This window comes from Xenopus tropicalis, chromosome 6, assembly GCF_000004195.4.
Source record: "Xenopus tropicalis strain Nigerian chromosome 6, UCB_Xtro_10.0, whole genome shotgun sequence".
NCBI classification, from domain to species: Eukaryota; Metazoa; Chordata; class Amphibia; order Anura; family Pipidae; genus Xenopus; species Xenopus tropicalis.
In genome coordinates, this window is record NC_030682.2 from 31628005 (window position 1) to 31647238 (window position 19234).

Below are 19234 nucleotides of genomic sequence, written 5' to 3' on the forward strand. Positions count from 1 at the left end.
AAACTGATGCAGATTCTAAAACTGGCATGCAGCACTTAACTGAACCAGTAAAAATAGCTGCTGTAAAAGCCTGCATTCAATATGACAACCAAAAGTTTCATCTTACCATACAATTCAACCTCAGAAAAAAATTAAATTAAAAAAAAACCCACAGGCACGTCAGACCTCAGCCGTAGCTCTGAAGTTTTGTTTGTGCTTCATAGCTATAACGGCTAATGAGTCGGACATACTATATCCACCGGCACATACCATTCACAAACAGAAACTCATCACTCAACACGGGTATAGACTTACATAGGCCCAGTCTGTATTCTTGAAACCATATATTCTCATTAAAACTATTTATTGTTGGTAGTTGCATGATGCTATGCCACCAATGAAGAGCCATTTCAAGCATGTTCTTGTCCTACAGACAGGGAGAAGAAATATCTGCTTGATGGCTGATGCCCTGGGCCATGCAACGAGTGGTTTAAGCTATAACAACTGGGGGACAAGAGGTGTAGTGGGGCTAAACAGTAACAACTGGGGGTAGATGGTGACAGAAGCACTTAATAACTATGTTCCCCAAACAGTGGACCTGTACTTCAACAACACGTAGGCTAATATCTCCTAGTAAAATGTGGTTTGCTCCAAAAAACGTATGTCAATGACCAGGATGATTTATTTATACTCAAATCTGTGTTCTTTCTAAACTTGGAAAAAAAAAACTTTACTGCATTAATTTGCTGGGGGGAAAAAAACACCTTGATTCCAATGAAAATTGCACTGTTCCACTCATTTTCAATAGGTTTAAAATGTGACTGTTAAAAAAAACTCAAAAAATTGAAATCTTGAAGATTTTTGTGGTTAACGTTGTCGAATCACAGCAAAAACTCTAATTTTTATTGTACAGGTATAGGACCCCTTATGCGGAAACCCGTTATCCATAAAGCTCCGAATTACGGAAAGCCCGTCTCCCATAGACTCCATTTTAATCAAATAATTCAGAATTTTAAAACTGATTTCCTTTTTCTCTGTAGTAACATAACTGTACCTTGTAATTGAGCCCAACTAAGGTATAAATAATCCTTATTGGATGCAAAACAATCCTGTTGGGTTTAATTAATGTTTTATTGATTTTTAAGTAGACTTATGGTATGGAGATCCAAATTATGGAAAGACCCCTTATCCAGGAATACCCTTGGTCCCGAGCATTCTGGATAACAGGTCCTATACCTGTAGTAGAATTTGAGTAGTACTTGTGCTTTCAGCATGTCCTGCACATTTTATTCTGCTCTGTTTCAATAATGGGGATTGTTCTCGCTCCTTAATGCTCTATTGGGCCCTAAAAGAGATAGTGAAACCTAAAATTAAACTGATTTTAAATATATTATAACATTGCATGAGCTCTATAATTTTGCCTTAAAAGTTTTGTCCCAGTCCCCTATCTGATCCCCCACGTTCCTCTATGAGGGGGCGGCCATATTTGTGCAGCAAGAGTCCATTAGCATTAGAACTTATAACTGACAGGTTGAAAAGGGGCAGTCAGGTTTAGGAACTTCAGGTAACAAATACTTAAAAAAGAAGCCCTATCAGTAAAAAACAATATTTTGAAAAGTATTTTAACAATGACAGCAGCTTGAAAAAGGCCTATTGCTGCCCAATCTGCAGAATGAACTCTCCCACCAATAAAGACATACAGAACAGGCAGCAAAGCATAAATGCTATTTATATTTACATGTGAAAGGTTAAATTATGCTTTCTAAAGATTATAATAATATTACTGCAGTTTACATCAACATGAAAAGAGAAATCACCAATCACCAGTCATTAAAGGAAAGATGTTTCGCTTGGATAAACTGCAGACCAAATACTGCATGGACCTTGCTGGGGCATTAAACTGCGAAGACATAAAAATGCCTCCCAAACTACTGCTGCAAATCAGAAAACATGGAATTGGCAAGGCTATATCTTGTACAGGTATGGGATCTGTTATCCGGAAACCCGTTATCTAGAAAGTCCCGAATTACAGAAAGGTAATCTCCCATAGACTCCATTATAAGCAAATAATTTAAAATTGATTTCCTTTTCTCTGTAATTATAAAACAGAACCTTGTACTCTCAACTAATATATAATTAATCCCTGTTGGAGGCAAAATAAGCCTATTGGGTTTATTCAATATTTAAGTGATTTTTAGCAGACCTATGAAGATCCAAATTACAGAAAGATCCCAAATCCAGGAAACCCCAGGTCCTGAGCATTTTGGATAACAGGTCCCACACCTGTAGTATGATATAGTGGCACCTATGTTGGCAATGATATGTGTGGTTTCAACTGGCTGCTGAAAGATTTAGAAGGGGTGTCCATATACCATTGGACATAAAATTGCATTTGCCAGTTAAGTCACATGTATACTATGCAAAGCAGTGTTATATATTGTCACCTTAAATATACATTGATGCTCTCATTACAAACAAAGCAGCATTATTTTTAAATGGCTTTCCTACAAGCATCTCTTGGCTTAAGATGAGAAGATAAAATCAATAAACTAATTTAAGGGGTTATTTATAAAACAAAGGCAGGAGGAGCAGAAAAGTAAATGCAAAATCATAGTAAATCAATATGCTGGTGCAACCGTGGCACAGAACAAAATATTTATCAGAGGTGACGCTTTTCTTTCCAGAGAAAAGCTTTATTAAATATTAACATGAATGTGCCAGGTTTTGGGAATCTGGTCCTGCAAATTATTAACCGAGAACAAGCTTATTCTGAATAATGATCATTTCACTGATTATGTTGAAAGACATTTCCCCATGGAATATTAAAAAAGCCCAACTTCTCTATGCATTAAGCAATTGGCTCTGCTCACAAAACAGATTCACATTTTCCATGCATCAAGAAACCGGTTCCATAGGAACTATTTTTACATGAACTGAGTTCCTTAAAATATTAAAGAGGAAAGTAGCCACTGCAACTATGAGTAAGGAAAAGGGACATATTCACATTAACTGAATGATAGTCCTTGTGGGGATCATACTTCTCACATACCACTGATGCACGAATGGCCAAGTCCTTACACCCAAATTTAAATACTTTGTAAGAACAGCAGACAAAAGGGCACCAATTCTGATTAGAAAAAGGAGGTTCTGTCTAAATATTCCGAAAGGATTTTTTACAGTGAGAGCTGCGAAGTTCGAACCATTCTTTGAACCTTTAGGTATGCTGTCATCAATTTTATGGGGTACTTTTTATTTCTAATTTACACTGTTTACATAGCAAATAATTCATTCTACTATTTAAAATTGTATTCTTAAACCAACAAATGTATTTTTTAGCTGTAATATTGGTGTGTAGGCTCCATCTCAGTGCACCGTGCCTGAGTCTGAGCTTTCAGAAAGAGCCAGCGCTACACATTAGAACTGCTTTCAGATAACCTATTGTTTCTCCTACTCCCATGTAACTGGAGGAGTCATGAGCCAGACTTGGATTTTTTATTTTTGAGTGCTATTCTGAAATCTACCACTTTTAGTTCAAAGACATATGGGGCGAATAATTGCCCCAACTTTTTACAATTCGGTTGCGGCAACACACACCATAGGGTACTATACAAGTCGCTGTGACTAATCACGTGCCGATTTGCACTTTGCGGATTACTCACAGTGACTTTTTAAAAAGTGGCAGCTAATAATCGTTGTATGTGACTTCGCCCATTAGCAATACAGGAGTCAGGGAGCTGCTATCTTGCTCCCTTCCCATTGTTCTGCTGATCGGCTGCTGGGGTGGAGGGGGGGGGGATATCACTCCAACTTGCATCTCAGCAGTAAAGTGTGACTGAAGTTCATCAGAGCACAGGTCACACGGCTGTGGCACCCTGAAAAATGAAGAACAAGACTAGCCCCATGTGAAATTTCTAAATTAAATATCAAAAATCTGTTGCTTTTAAAAATTTAAATGCAGGATTCTGCTGGAGAAGCTCTATTAATTGATGCGTTTTGAAAAAAAAAAAAAACAATTTTCCCTTGACAGTATTGCTTTAAGCTGGCCATAAACAGGCAGATTTAAACTGCCAATTCAGCCCCTTCAGACTAGTCGGCAGCTTATCAGTCTGTGTATGGGCCCTCCTCAACTGATATCTGGCCAATAATCGATCAGATATATAACAGCAGATTTAATAACTAACTGAGACAAAGGCCACATCATTGTCATCTCCTGGCTCTTTGAACCAGTTTGCTGTGGGCCAAGCAATACAATTTGCCCAATAAGGCCTAGCACATAGGAGGCTATAGGAAGGTGCTAAGCTTTAAGGGCTAGGGCACATGAAGGCAATTATAAACATTTGGCCACTGGGGTGTTTTGAAGCTCTCTGGATGGGGGAGAAAGTCCTTGAAAGTGCTTCTCATTCAGTTAAATGGTACAAACTGTTGCTTAAAAATGCACAACTTGGTAAAAAGTCTTTGTCCAAATCATCAGGTATTTCCACATAAAAGAAATTAGCTGGATTACTGGACCCTTCTGACATTTCAGTAATCACTGCTGTTTCATCTGCACTACATTAATCAAACAATGTCCATGCCTGATTCAGAGTTTGACTACATTTCCAAGGAACTGTATAATTTTGGCTGAAATGCTAGAAAATTAGTCATAGATAATAATTGTTTAATGTAGTGTAGAGGGGGAACCATTACTTACTTACACTAACATACACAGGATGCAGTATTTTACTTTATTTCTATGGAAGCCGCTTTTTTAAGTTTTGGATGAAAACATTCTGGCTGAACAAATAAACTGCATACCGTGTTTCCAATAATTGAATCATTTTGTATACTCAAGCCAAGACAAATGCAAAAATCCTAAACTGGATCCAGTTTTGAAGGATTTTTGTTGCTCCTTAAACTGGCTCCTAACTTTTTTAATACATTTTTCTAGCAATGCCAGACAACAAAAAGCCAGACGCAAGGACAGTATTTCCAAAAAGGAAACGGAGGCATATCCAAGCAGTGGAGATGGAAGTGGGAGCGTTCTAGAGAGAGAACAAAGGCACACGATAATGAAAGAAGGGAAGATGGTAAAGGCAGAGGGGTAGAAAATAAATTACAAATTTGTAGAAAATGAAATTTGTAGAAAATGCAGGACAGTGTAGGTATTAGCTTACCACTTGATATTTCCAGCACCAGAAGCACAGACAGTGAAGGAGGCAGAGAAGCAAAAAGGGGTATACAATAGCAGTCCATTGCTCTATGCATAAAACAGCTGGGTATTTTTCAGGGCATATATTTTAACTAACTGGAACGTTGCTCATATACGTTGCTAATATGTGTTGCCAATGACAATATTCCATTTGTATTCACACCTGACAGAAATTACTGGTAGAACGATATGGAGCCTGAAAGAAAAGCGTTACGTCAAAGTTTCCTCTAACAGGAAAACTAACTAAACACTCCCCTTTCGGAGCAGAGAGACCATGCATTAAAATCCAGATAAAAGTACAGCGGGCCTTTTGTTTTCTGCTAAAATGTACAAATATTAGACATAGTACCGCATCGTTATCACAGCCGGTATAAATTTAAAGGAACAGTAACACCAAAAAATGAAAAAGCTTCAAAGTAATTTAAAGTATAATGAAGTGCTGCCCTGCACTGGTAAAACTATTGTTTGCTTCAGAAAGACTATTATACTTTATACAAATACCCTGCGGTGTAGCCATGGGGGTAGCCATTCAAAAGGAGAAAAGGCACAGGTTACATAGCAGATAACACATAATAATATACATAATATGGGTGGTTATATTAAAATTCAAGTTTACATTTTTCTCAATTTGCAGGAAAAAAAAATGAACGTATATATGCAAGATTATGCTTTGTAATGTAGAATAGCCACAATTTTTCAAAGAAAGAGTAAAGAGTCAATGGGAATGTCTACAACAACCTTAATTACTTTGCAGTTAATTAAAACATTTGGGATTTTCAGTCTCATTGACTGTTCCGCCGTGTGGCTAAGTCTTAAATGAGTTTTTTCTTAAATCAGTTAGTGTTCAAAAATAAAAAAAAGATGCACACAGCTCTCTGCTCTCTCCCCTCTCCTGCTCCTCCTCCCTCAAGAATGCTAAGAACTCCCCCCCACCCTTAGGAATGTGGATCTGAGCCAATCAGCAGGAAGCTTTCTCATAGTCTTACTACCTGCACATGTACACTGGTCTTGGTCTTGGTGCAGGAGTGAGGCATCATAGGAACTTTCTTTACAGAGCTCAGTGTTTTTTTTTTCCTATGCACAGGAGAAATAGGGAAAGACTTAAAGGCACAATTGAGAGAACTAAAGGTATGCCTGCAGCTTGAGATGAACTCTTTATTAGCCTTTCCTTCTACTTTAATACACGACTATCATTTTTCACCTGATATAAACTGATTTACTTTAATTCCAAAAATGTATCTGCGCTTTCTGCCTGATACATAATGGTCTATAATAAAGCTGTGCAACTGGAGGCCTGCAGGCCAGATGTGGCCCTCCAAAGGATATTTATGGCCCCCAGTCTGCTTAAACGCTCAATACACTTCAATGCATAACATCTTCATTTTAATCTAAGTCAGCCTTCCAACGTGCTATATGAGAAATAATTGGCCCACTACATCAAGTAGGCCAAGTTAAGTAGGAATTTATTGCCATGCAGCACAGGGCAGTAAGACACATGTAATAAATGGTACAGTACTAGTTTATTACATTCCTTAAGGCATGATCACTACAAAGATGCCTTCTACCAACAGTGTAAACATAATTGCTATTAAAACAGTGCCAGTCAGTTCTCCTTCAGATCTAATAATCAACTAGCTTGAGCTACATTGTTACAGGAGTCAGAATCAGTGAGTATACAGCCTGACAGATACTGCCTGAAGCAGGTAAAGCTATACTTTCTGTAAAGGTGATTATTATAAAGCTAAATAAAACCAGGGTCTTCTCGACAGAGCTGAATGCCCTAGAGAGAAGGTAAAACAGAATGTTCTAATACCAAATTAGTGTGACAAAACAGCTGTGTTGTCCAGCAGACAGGGAAAATTCCTTTATCTCCAGACTAAGAATGGAATATGAAACCTCCACCCAAGAGGATATCCCTTAAGGAATTCTATTTTTATTGCACAACATGACTGGCTACTAGCCCCACAGACTAAACAACAGTCAACTGGATGACACATAAGAAATAATCATGAAGGTTTAAATGTGGCATGGAAAGGTGGAATTTTTCATATTGCTGAATCCAAATACTCAGGTAACCAAGTCCCATGGCTAATACTGCACCATGGATGTTAGTGAATAAAGTGCAGATATATTATTATGAGCAAGTACTTCACAAAAAACTGATTCCACCTACTGTTGGTTGCAGCGCCAGATTCCTAATGGGGGCGCCCCCTTTCTTCGCCCCCTACCCCCCTCTGCGCATGTGTGAACACCTGAAACCCCTGCCGCCGAGCGCCCATGCACATTCACGAACAGTAAAAGTCCCATATGGAGCAGTGGGGTGAGGTCCCCATTCACCCCTAAGTTTGTGAAGCCCTAGGCCCGGGCCTTTGTGGCCTCGCCACAAATCCGGGCCTGGTTGGTTGTAATCCATACTGGAGCAGAGTGGGGGCCACTGTAAGACCCTGTATTTTAATTTAGGATCCTGGGAAGCTACAGCAATGCAGTGAAAAAGATTGTAGGGTGTTGAAATAAATGGGTAACAATAAAGGTTGAATAATGTCCTTCATGGCAGGTTACTCCTAATATGGATATTTGTAATACACAGTACCATGATATTGGGTGATAATGTGGATTATAATAACAGATGTTATGCAAAGGGTTACACCTGGACCTTTAGATGGAGTACATTAATGGTCCAATCCCATCTGCCTTTTATAATATCTAAGTTTCAGTGGGTAGCACTCCTGCCTTGCAGCACTGGGTTCTGAGTTTGATTTCAGCTTGGGCACTTTCTTCTGTATGTTCTCCCAGTATCTGCATAGGGGTTCATCCCACGCTCCAAAAACATACAGGCAGGTTAAGGGGCTACTGATAAAATGGACCCTACTGTGTGTGATAGGGACCTTCGATTATAAACTCCACTGGGACAGGGACTGATGTGAATGATGTATAATCTCTGAGTAAATGTGTCAGTGCTACATAAAATAAAACAGCACTGGCCAGACTAAAGGGGCAGTTCTATGTTTCTATCGAGAGCTAGGTTCCCAGAAAAGCAGTACTGTATCCTTAGGCCGATGCAAGACTGACAGCCCAAATACAGTTTGCTAGAAGATTCTGGGCTTTCTTTTTTTATAGTACCGGTTATGTATACAATGTTTGTCACCAACACCGCATGTTACTAAGTACAGGGATAAAAGTTGTTTGTATACAATACTAGGCAAAGGCTCTCCTCACACAAAACCTTACCAGGCTAGGGTTTCCATATTCATAAAAAATTCATACGCGAAGGCTGCATAGGTTTCATCATTGACTCATCCTATGTATTTTTGTGTGTGTTCCAATTAAAAAGAGAAGTCTGGTAACCTTATTCTTGGCTGGTATCAGTAATAAATGAGAACTAGACTGGACAGCAAGGCCCAAATCAACTCTGGTCTGAATTAGTCAAGGAGACAAATGTATCAACCTCAGTTCAACAAATCAGATGCACATGTAATTTCCATGCAAACTGCATAATGTGAGTTTAAAAACAAGACCTAAAACGGTTTATGCACATACACTGACGTCATAAAGCCTGGAGCAGCAGAATTACTGTATGCACTGTAATGACAATAATGACTAGTCAGAATATGGTGCTTTGTTTTATCTTAAAGGGGACATATTGTGTAAAAAAAAACAATATTGCACCAATGAATTGTACTCATCTATTTATAGAAGGAATGTGCTTTAAAAATTAGTGTTCTGTGCTGATTCATTGAAAATGTATCCAAAAACCCCACTGGTCCCACCCATCTGTACCACTTCCTGCTGCTTCCTTTCCCAGGCTGTGCAGGGGGGCCGGCGGCTCTCAGTACACTGCACTGTAGGATAGGAACCAGTCAGCAGCTAGGCTGACCTGATAGGGAACTGCATTTGTAGTAGCAGGGCTGTGATTGGCTACTTTCCTTCTACTGTGCTTCTGGCAGGGACCATTAGGACACACCCAGCCCTTGTATGAAACATGGACAGGGACCTGAGAGGATCTATAGGGAGTTCCAACAAAGGGGCCATTTTTACAGATTCTGATCTTTTTAGACCCAGATTGAAGCCAGCATAATATATTATTCATTATTGTATACAAGAATAAAGTTTTTTTTAGTTTATCCTACAAGTCTCCTTTAATATTCGGAAAGGGTTATAATTCCAAAAGAGTGTTTTACAGTGAGAGCTGTGTGGTTGCGGAAATCCCTCCCCGGGTCAGTCGTACTGGCTGATACATTATATAACTTCAACAAGGGGCTGGATGGCTTGTTAGCAAGTGAGGGAATACTCATTGATTTCCATGACTGCACCTTTTGGTTCTGTTAGACCCGGGCTGGTTCAGTAAGGGCCCAAGCTGCCAGTGGGATGCTTGTAGCTGCAGTGCATCAGCGTTAAAGCCACAGGCAGGACATCCTTTAGTATATACTGAACATATTGACATATAATTTCCCCTTAGAGCCCAAAGCACACGCCCACTCTACAGAACTGTAAGATATTTTAAGGGTAAAGCTCATTCCATTACGGTACAAGGGCAGTATCAGAACCCAATTACACAGGTTACACCATCAGGAACTCTCAAGCTGACGAGCTGCTGCAATGGGGCACATCCCCTACACATGTATGTATGTATATCTATATACATGTCATATAGAACTGCTCCCAGAATGCCCCAGGGGCGGCAGCACGTACCTTACACACATTCCCGGACTGACTAATAATTAGAAAATAAATGCCCGACGGGGACACCCAATATACCAGAGTACTTACCCCTCAGCCACGCAATCCCAGCGCAGCCCAATATGTATTATCTTCCTCTCTCACAGTACGCTATGTGGGCGGGGCATCCGGAGTTGGGCGGAGCTTGGGCTGCCGGGCTGCCTGTGTATACACAGTGCCAGAGATTAGTGCAGCTTTGCTTCCCTTTCGCTGTGCGGGGAGGAGGGAGCTGGGCAGGTTTCCGGGTTGCACTAGTTGTTCCGGGTAGTGGAGGAGGTGGGAGGGGGGGAGCTTGGGTTAAGGCTGTTTTGTTTGGCTTCCCTGGCTGTGTGAGGGAGACTGAGTGCTGCTGGCATGCCGTCCTGCTCACTGTCTCCTAGGAGAGACACGGGAATGAGGAGTCATACAGAGAGTATCTAAGGCTGGAGCCTACGACTGGCCGCCCTCCCTACTGCTGCCCGATACTGTACTACTGGCTGCTCTCACAGACAAGATGCTTCCTGCGGACCTGGGCTGCCTGCATGCACCGATCTGACAGTGAGTGTCCCATCTTAGCTGCCTTATACCTGCCTGGCTTCTAGTCCTGTGCCTGCTGGACTACAGCTCCCAGCATCCCCTCGTTGTAGTGAAATTGTAGTCCAATAACTAAGAAAGAGCCACAGGTTAGGCATACCCCCAACTTTATACATTGAGTTTATTGTTCCTGTTCTCTGCAGATATATGTTAGCACAGTCTAGGCGAGGCTGGGTATATATATATAATATATAGAGAATGACCTAGATTTTTAACCTCTGATTTTTAGTTATTTATGACACATGCAATTTGCTTGGTGCAGTTGTTGGTAACCTGGACTAGTTGTGGGTCCCACCGCCAATGACAGTGCCAATATGCCTCCAGTGCCCTCCTAGTGTATGTACATGTGGCGCATACGTTCTAATAGGGCATAGAGCCCCTCTACCTGTTCGCCTATACACCACCTTAACTCAAATATGCAAACTTTTTAGCAGATCCCCAAGCCTCAGCTCATACATGGACACCAATAAACCTGCATACAATGAAGGCAAAATTCCTGAATTATGGGGGGGAAAAGATTTGGCAAATTGTGGCATAATGATCCCTTAGCGCCTATAATTAAATGAGCCATTGTGCAAGTCCTTCTGAGCCTGTCAATCCACACTGAGAATCATTATCTGAGTGTGTCACTGGGGAGAGATGCTGTGTAATGGTATGTTTACAGCATCTTTATGTCTATATCTCTCCCTAGGGGTCCTGCCTTGTGCCATTGTCTCGGAGCAGCTGGATCACAGCCTTGCATTTCTGTGGACTGAGTACAATGTGCATAGTCACTGGTATCACTTGTTATTATTGTGAGCTGTACTGCTTAAGGATTGACAAGGCTTTAGGCATCCCTCGTTGCTATTTAAATTAAGCAAAGCTTTTCTATAGGTATTGACATGATCAATTTCACTTTCTATATCTTTCATCTGTATAAATCTTTTATATGCTACATTGTGTTAAAATGCCTTTTTGAATTTATTTACTCTTTTTATGTATTTTGCATTCCAAGCACACACATGCAGGGTGCTGGTAACATTACTTTCACTTTGTTGCCTGTTGTCCATTGTATAATATGAGTGCTCTTTAAGCATTTCTTTTTCTTTCAGTTTTTGTAAGGTTATAATTGTGTATTGTTGATGTGAACCTAAAGTCTCTGTGCATTTGTTCTGTTCCAGTATTGTATTACAGTGCATAAAGAACTGGACAAAGCCCAGTGTTAAACAGCAACTGAAAAAGGACTGTTTGTGCTCTAATGAAAGAGGGATTCAATGGCAGTCACATCATAATCCACTTCTTATGCCTGATTTGTACATTCTGATTTGGGTATTCAGATGCTCCATTAGCTTTAGAAGGTACTAAGAAACAGAGGAGATTTGATTTATTAAAAAAAAACAACTTTGTTAAAAAAAGATCCTTCTTAATGCATTACTCATTCATTATACTTAAACGCATTGTCTTGTTTTTACATTCACAAAAAAGCTCACAGCTGAGGAGTTGGGTGAAGGTAGGCACTTGATGGGACCATGTAAAGGATAAACCAGTTTTTTTTTTTTTCTTTTTTGTCTGCTTTTGTATTCTAGAAGCAATGTACAGCCCCACCCAAAACTGTCAGTCTGTTCAGTATTCTCTGCCTTGTGTATTGTCTGTTGGATTAGTATGTACAGGTGCTTCTTTTGTGTGCCTGCGAAAGATCCAGTTTCAGACCGTGACCTTAGTAATCAAGCTATCAACACAGCACTTTGGTTACGTTGCTTCCTGCATAGTGTACACATTTTACAAGTTCTGGCTGGAACTTCTGTTCCTGTGAGAAAACAAAATTGAAATCATAGGTCTGTTGATCCCAGTAAGAGGTAGAACCCTCCAACCTCCTGTATGTACGTATGTACATACATTCATGTTTATAATATTTCCTTGGAGGTAGAGATCTAGCACCTCCTCCTGTACAAAAACCCCCTTTATTTATAGTGAAGTTATACAATCAGTGGCGTAAGAGTTAGCTACAAAAATATTATACAGTAGATAAATGTTAAGCCCAAATTCCAACCTATTTGACCTTTAGGCTGAACTTATTGTTTAGGGGTACCCAAACTCCTGTGATCTACTCTTGCCACCTGGCCTCTATCATGAGATCTACTTTAATAAAAAATAGCGCAATGCCTATCATTTAGAAAAAGTATCACTCTTGATGTTTAATACCTAATTACACATTAGAATATAATGGCAAATTCACATTTAATGCCTGCATAACATTATACAAGTGCCAACACAGCAGTATGGCTGCAATCAGAAGCTCTGGTATGTTGGGGACGGGGGGGGGGGAATGGTAGGACAGCATCCCGCCTTGTAGTCTACCAAAAACTTTAAAGTGATCTACTGGTAGACCGCGATCTACCTCTTGGGCACCCTTGTTATAGGGTAATGCAGACCAAGCAAATAGACATTCCCCCATCATTAGCTCTCAGTTGGGCCCTCCGAGCACTGTTTTGGGCTCTAGTGGTGTGGGGTCAGACCTACAATTTGGAAACCACAGTGTTATGGCAGAGGTACCACACCCTACGTGACAAACCTTCACACAGTTGAAATGCAAATAAACTGGTGATTTAAATATTTTTGTTCGATTTTGAAATGCAGTGGTGGCTTCCATGTATTGGTGTATTTTGTTGGGTCAGCGTTTTTTTTTTTTTTATTCTATTATATATTAATGGATTTAATATGAGGGTATTTTCAGAGTTTAAGATGCAGTTCTCCCTAGTTAATAGTATGCATCATTTTTAGGGTTTGGCCAAATACACCACAAAAGATTTGCCCGATGCTCATTTTCAGGATTCTAGGTTACTAGAAGTCATGAGACCAGGGACATTTGATTATATGGTGTAAAGTGTTGGCCCAAAAGGGTTTGTGACGGCGCAAGGATAATCAACCTGATTCTCTGTAGTTGATCTCCAACTCCCAGCACCCCAGCCAGCTAAGTCAGTGTGGAAAAATGTGTTTTCAATTTTCAGTGGTTCAGTACAGTAAAACCCTTCAAAGTCAAAATGGTTTCAGCAATCGTAGGCAGAATAAACCAAGAAAGACCGACCATAATAACTTAGCTTACATAGAAGCCAAGGCTGCATTCAAAGTAAATAATTTCCTTTTTCAGTTTTAAGTTGTGATTGTTCCCAGTAAAGTAAACCATTAGCTCAGTTTCAGGTGACTTTTACTTTAACTTCCTGGACATTTCTGAGTATAATAACTGCACTGTGTACAAACTATAGGTTTGATCAACAAAATATCAAACTTTGTGTTGTAAATATTATATAAGGTGCCTTGTGTAGTGACCTATTTTGCCTTATATCAATCAATGCTCGTATACAGTGGAGGAAATAATTATTTGACCCCTCACTGATTTTGTAAGTTTGTCCAATGACAAAGAAATGAAAAGTCTCAGAACAGTATCATTTCAATGGTAGGTTTATTTTAACAGTGGCAGATAGCACATCAAAAGGAAAATCGAAAAAATAACTTTAAATAAAAGATAGCAACTGATTTGCATTTCATTGAGTGAAATAAGTTTTTGAACCCCTACCAACCATTAAGAGTTCTGGCTCCCACAGAGTGGTTAGACACTTCTACTCAATTAGTCAACCTCATTAAGGACACCTGTCTTAACTAGTCACCTGTATAAAAGACACCTGTCCACAGAATCAATCAATCAAGCAGACTCCAAACTCTCCAACATGGGAAAGACCAAAGAGCTGTCCAAGGATGTCAGAGACAAAATTGTAGACCTGCACAAGGCTGGAATGGGCTACAAAACCATTAGCAAGAAGCTGGGAGAGAAGGTGACAACTGTTGGTGCGATTGTTCGAAAATGGAAGGAGCACAAAATGACCATCAATCGACCTCGCTCTGGGGCTCCACACAAGATCTCACCTCGTGGGGTGTCAATGATTCTGAGAAAGGTGAAAAAGCATCCTAGAACTACACGGGAGGAGTTAGTTAATGACCTCAAATTAGCAGGGACCACAGTCACCAAGAAAACCATTGGAAACACATTACACCGCAATGGATTAAAATCCTGCAGGGCTCGCAAGGTCCCCCTGCTCAAGAAGGCACATGTGCAGGCCCGTCTGAAGTTTGCCAATGAACACTTGAATGATTCTGTGAGTGACGGGGAGAAGGTGCTGTGGTCTGATGAGACCAAAATAGAGCTCTTTGGCATTAACTCAACTCGCTGTGTTTGGAGGAAGAAAAATGCTGCCTATGACCCCCGTCAAGCATGGGGGTGGAAACATTTTGCTTTGGGGGTGTTTTTCTGCTAAGGGCACAGGACAACTTATTCGCATTAACGGGAAAATGGACGGAGCCATGTATCGTGAAATCCTGAACGACAACCTCCTTCCCTCTGCCAGGAAACTGAAAATGGGTCGTGGATGGGTGTTCCAGCACGACAATGACCCAAAACATACAGCAAAGGCAACAAAGGAGTGGCTCAAGAAGAAGCACATTAAAGGAGACATATTGGATAAATGGGAAAACCCTAATTTTGTAGGCAATTATGAATAATATACGGTGCTGGTTTCCCTTTGGGCTAAACATTAATCCTGTCTGTAACAATGGCCCCTTTATTGGAGCTCCCTATAGATCCTATCTCTTCTCTGTCAGAGTTTGAAATGGAGAGTGGGCGTGTCCTAACGGTCCCTGCCAGAAGCACAGTAGGAGGGGGAGAGCCAATCACAGCCCTGCAGTCACACAAGCACAGACAGGCTTCAGTTCCCTATCAGGTCAGCCTAGCTGCTGATTGGTTCCTATCCTACAGTGCAGGGTACGGAGGGCCGCCGGCTCCCCAGCTCATCCAGAGAATTCAGCCAGCAGGAAGTGGAACAGATGGGCGGGGCTAGTGGGGTTTTTGTGGAATTTCTCAATAAATCAGTCAGAAACACAACTTTTTAAGCACAATCCTTCTATATCTAGAGGAGTATAATTCCCTGGCACATTCATAATTTTTATAGGATATGTCTCCTTTAAGGTCATGGAGTGGCCTAGTCAGTCTCCGGACCTTAATCCAATAGAAAACCTATGGAGGGAGCTCAGGCTCAGAGTTGCACAGAGACAGCCTCGAAACCTTAGGGATTTAGAGATGATCTGCAAAGAGGAGTGGGACCAACATTCCTCCTAAAATGTGCGCAAACTTGGTCATCAATTACAAGAAACGTTTGACCTCTGTGCTTGCAAACAAGGGTTTTTCCACTAAGTATTAAGTCTTTTTTTGTTAGAGGGTTCAAAAACTTATTTCACTCAATGAAATGCAAATCAGTTGCTATCTTTTATTTAAAGTTATTTTTTCGATTTTCCTTTTGATGTGCTATCTGCCACTGTTAAAATAAACCTACCATTGAAATGATACTGTTCTGAGACTTTTCATTTCTTTGTCATTGGACAAACTTACAAAATCAGTGAGGGGTCAAATAATTATTTCCTCCACTGTATATAATCTGTTTATGGGATGACTTGGGCACTTTCCTGTGAACTATTTGAGTGCCTCTAAAGCCAAACATTAAAACATACCCTATTTGTCTGTTCTGTATTTTCTCTAGAAAGTAAGATGGATTATTGCTTGTACACTCTACCACAGTCCATGCAGTTTTACAGTGTTGATATATGTAGACATATACATACACTTGGGCAAACTTTCAACCCTTCAGTATTGGGGAAAATACATGATTGGCCAATTGCACTGGCCTGATAGAATGCTGCATGGTTGAGTTGAGAAGTGTTGCCGCTGGCACTTCGCTTCTGAAGGCAAATGTATTATTATTATTGTTCCAATTTCACAACTAGATTTTTAGTTTTAAGCAATACTATTACAATTTAATAATTCAAAGAGCATAAGGGGACCCCCTTGTATGACTGTCAAATACCAGACTGACTAACCTGATCAGGCATACAGATGGAACAGGAGATTACTTTCACTTTTCATTCTACACTTCCTAGATAGTTACATAGTTACATTGGGTTGAAAAATAAAAACAAGAGTCCATCAAGTTTAACCCTTCCAAGTAAACCCAGCACACACAACCTATACTGACCTATCTATACACTCACATACACAAACCATATATACTAAGATCAATACTAACTGTAGATTTTAGTATCACAATAGCCTTGGATATTCTGCTTGTTCAAGAACTCATCCAGGCCCCTCTTAAAGGCATTAACAGAATCTGCCATTACCACATCTCTAGGAAGGGCATTCCCCAACCTCACTGCCCTCTCCGTGAAAAACCACCTACACTGCTTCAAATGAAAGTTTCCTTCTTCCAATCTAAAGGGGCGGCCTCTGGTGCACTGATAGTTTTTATAGGAAAAAACCATCCCCCCAACACACTACCGTTTAGTGTATAACTTGCATTTATATTATTTCTACCAAAGTGCATAACTTTTCACTTGTCAACATTATAGCCCATTTTCCATTTTTAGCCCAGTTTTTCCAATTTTATCAAATTGTTCTGCAAAGTGGCAGCATCCTGCATGAAACTTGTAGTTTTGCACAATTTAGTGTTGTCAGCAAAAATAGAAACTAGAAAAATATGCCCACCTCCAGGTCATTAATAAACAAGTTAAAAACAAAGGCCCAAGGACTGACCCCTGCGGTACTCCACTAACCACACTGGTCTGATTAGAAAATGTTCCATCTACCACCACTCTTTGTAATCTATCCTTCAGCCAGTTCTCTATCCATGTACAAAAATTATGTTCTAGGCCAATATTCCTCAATTTTATCATTAACTTTCTGTGAGGTACTGTATCAAATGCTTTAGCACTGCACTCCTCACCACCTATAATTGTGTAGCATGGGCATGGATGTTAGGTCCTCCATTCTCGCACATAATCAAGATTTTGGGATGATGCAAATTTGATGATGCCGTAATTTCGTTGTTCACAAAATAGGCCTGTCGGCTTTCTAAGATTGTGAATTCCAAGTTAAGCTGGCCATACACGCACCATTACTATCGTACGAAACCTCGTTTCGTACGATATTCGGTGCGTGTATGGCATGTCGGCGAGTCGACCGATATCGCAGGAAGCTGCTGATATCGGACGACTCGCCGATCGGCCAGGTTAGAAAATTTGGATCGGGCGCCATAGAAGGCGCCTGACCAAAATCTGCCGTCGGGGCTGAATCGGCAGAAGGAGGTAGAAATCCTATTGTTTCTACCTCCTTATCTGCTGTTTCAGCCCTGACTGTGTGTGGCGGATCTGACAATGTTTCGTGCGACCGATGGTCGCACGAAACATCGTTAGATCGCCACGTGTATGGCCAGCTTAAAGCAGATTTAAATAATATATATGGTGTAAGTACAGATTATTTTGCTTGAGAGGGCCCCTTTAAGGCTGTGCCTTTGGATAAAGTGTTATGGCATTATAATACAGTCCTTTCTTGCTTTTGTAGACTTTGGTTTTTAGCCGGTCTGCATCTGAGCATCTACTTATGAGGCTTGCATTAAAGGCAGATTTACTATTTGTTAAATTAAAGGGAAAGAGTAATGTCTTTTTGAAGTCAGCAGTGCAATTGTTAAGTCCCATAACAATTGGTTTATTTAACTGTTTAAAACTCGTGAAATATATGGACTTGCATTTAATATTGTGTGCCAAGACACCTTTTGATGGATTATCATGGGAAACCGTAATCGAGAAGACAAGCCAAGGTTTCTGATATTGTAGGAGAATCATGTAACAGAGTGATAGGCAGTTCGGGTGAGACCCGAGGTATTAAACTGATTAAGATTTTACAAGAATGGTTATAGTAAGTGCCTGCCTACAAACCAGAAGTAGCCAAATTCTTGCACTATTAATTAATCCATCATAGAGAAATCAGACAATTGCATTCCTTCCTGATCTAATTCAACAAAAAAGTTATTTTGGGTGTTTAAAACCTTAGACTCTTACGCAGACAGGAGAAAACTCCCTGTCTGGGGAAAAAAAATGGCATCTTTGTGTGCCAAGTTCTAAAAAGGAAGATTCCAAAGCATGTGACTTGGTTTTCTAAGGCCCCTGGTGAATGGTGCATCATCCCGAGCCTGGCTCTCTTCACCCAGCAAGATTGATTATCTAAGTGATAGGCACTGTCTGCATTGGTCAGGGCACAGCATGGCAGGTTTTGTGATTTAACTCCAGGTATGGGCATTGGCTTTTAAAGGAAAAAGAAAGGTAAAATCTAAGTAAGCTTTATTAGAAAAGTTTATGTAAATACAGCCATAAGCACTCACAGAAACGCTGCACAGACTTCTCTGTCAAAAGATTTCTTGTGTCTGTAATTCCTGTGCCAGAGACACGCAGCTCTCTGCTCTCTCTCCTGCTCCCCCCTCCCTCAAGAATGCTAAGAACTCACTCCCCCACCTTAGGAAGGTGGATCTGAGCCAATCAGCAGGAAGCTGACTCGTAGTCTTACTAACCGAGCATGTTCACTTGGTCTGGGTCTCGGTGCAGGAGTGAGGCATTATGGGAACTTTCTTTACACAGCTCAGCGTTTTTTCTTCCTGCTTGGCTTCTGATCATCTAAACAGGTGAAGTATGGGGAGACGTAAGGGCACTATTGAGACAACTGAAGGTATGCTTGCAGCTTGAGATTAACTCTTTATTAACCTTTCCTTCTCCTTTAAGTAGCAGAATAACGTTCATGTAAATGAATGGCTACAAGAACACTGTATTCATGTTGATTTGTACCTTCTTATTTACAGACATAATACCCTCACCTAACTACAGTTTACTCTTCGTGGCTGCATTTCTGCTTTAAAGGGGCTGCAGCAC

The 19234-nt window shown here is 40.5% G+C and overlaps 2 protein-coding genes across 2 annotated transcripts in view; one reads left to right on the plus strand and one right to left on the minus strand.

The window, feature by feature from the left end:
• Nucleotides 1-9979, minus strand: part of krit1 (KRIT1, ankyrin repeat containing) — a 28427-nt gene extending 18448 nt beyond the window's left edge. Inside the window, 1 exon segment of the mRNA NM_001127967.1 lies at nucleotides 9935-9979. The gene's annotated coding sequence lies outside the window, so the exon portion shown is untranslated.
• A 239-nt stretch (nucleotides 9980-10218) lies between these two features.
• Nucleotides 10219-19234, plus strand: part of ankib1 (ankyrin repeat and IBR domain containing 1) — a 118024-nt gene continuing 109008 nt past the window's right edge. The window contains exon 1 of the mRNA XM_012965614.3: nucleotides 10219-10420. The gene's annotated coding sequence lies outside the window, so the exon portion shown is untranslated. The remainder of the gene's footprint in view (nucleotides 10421-19234) is intronic.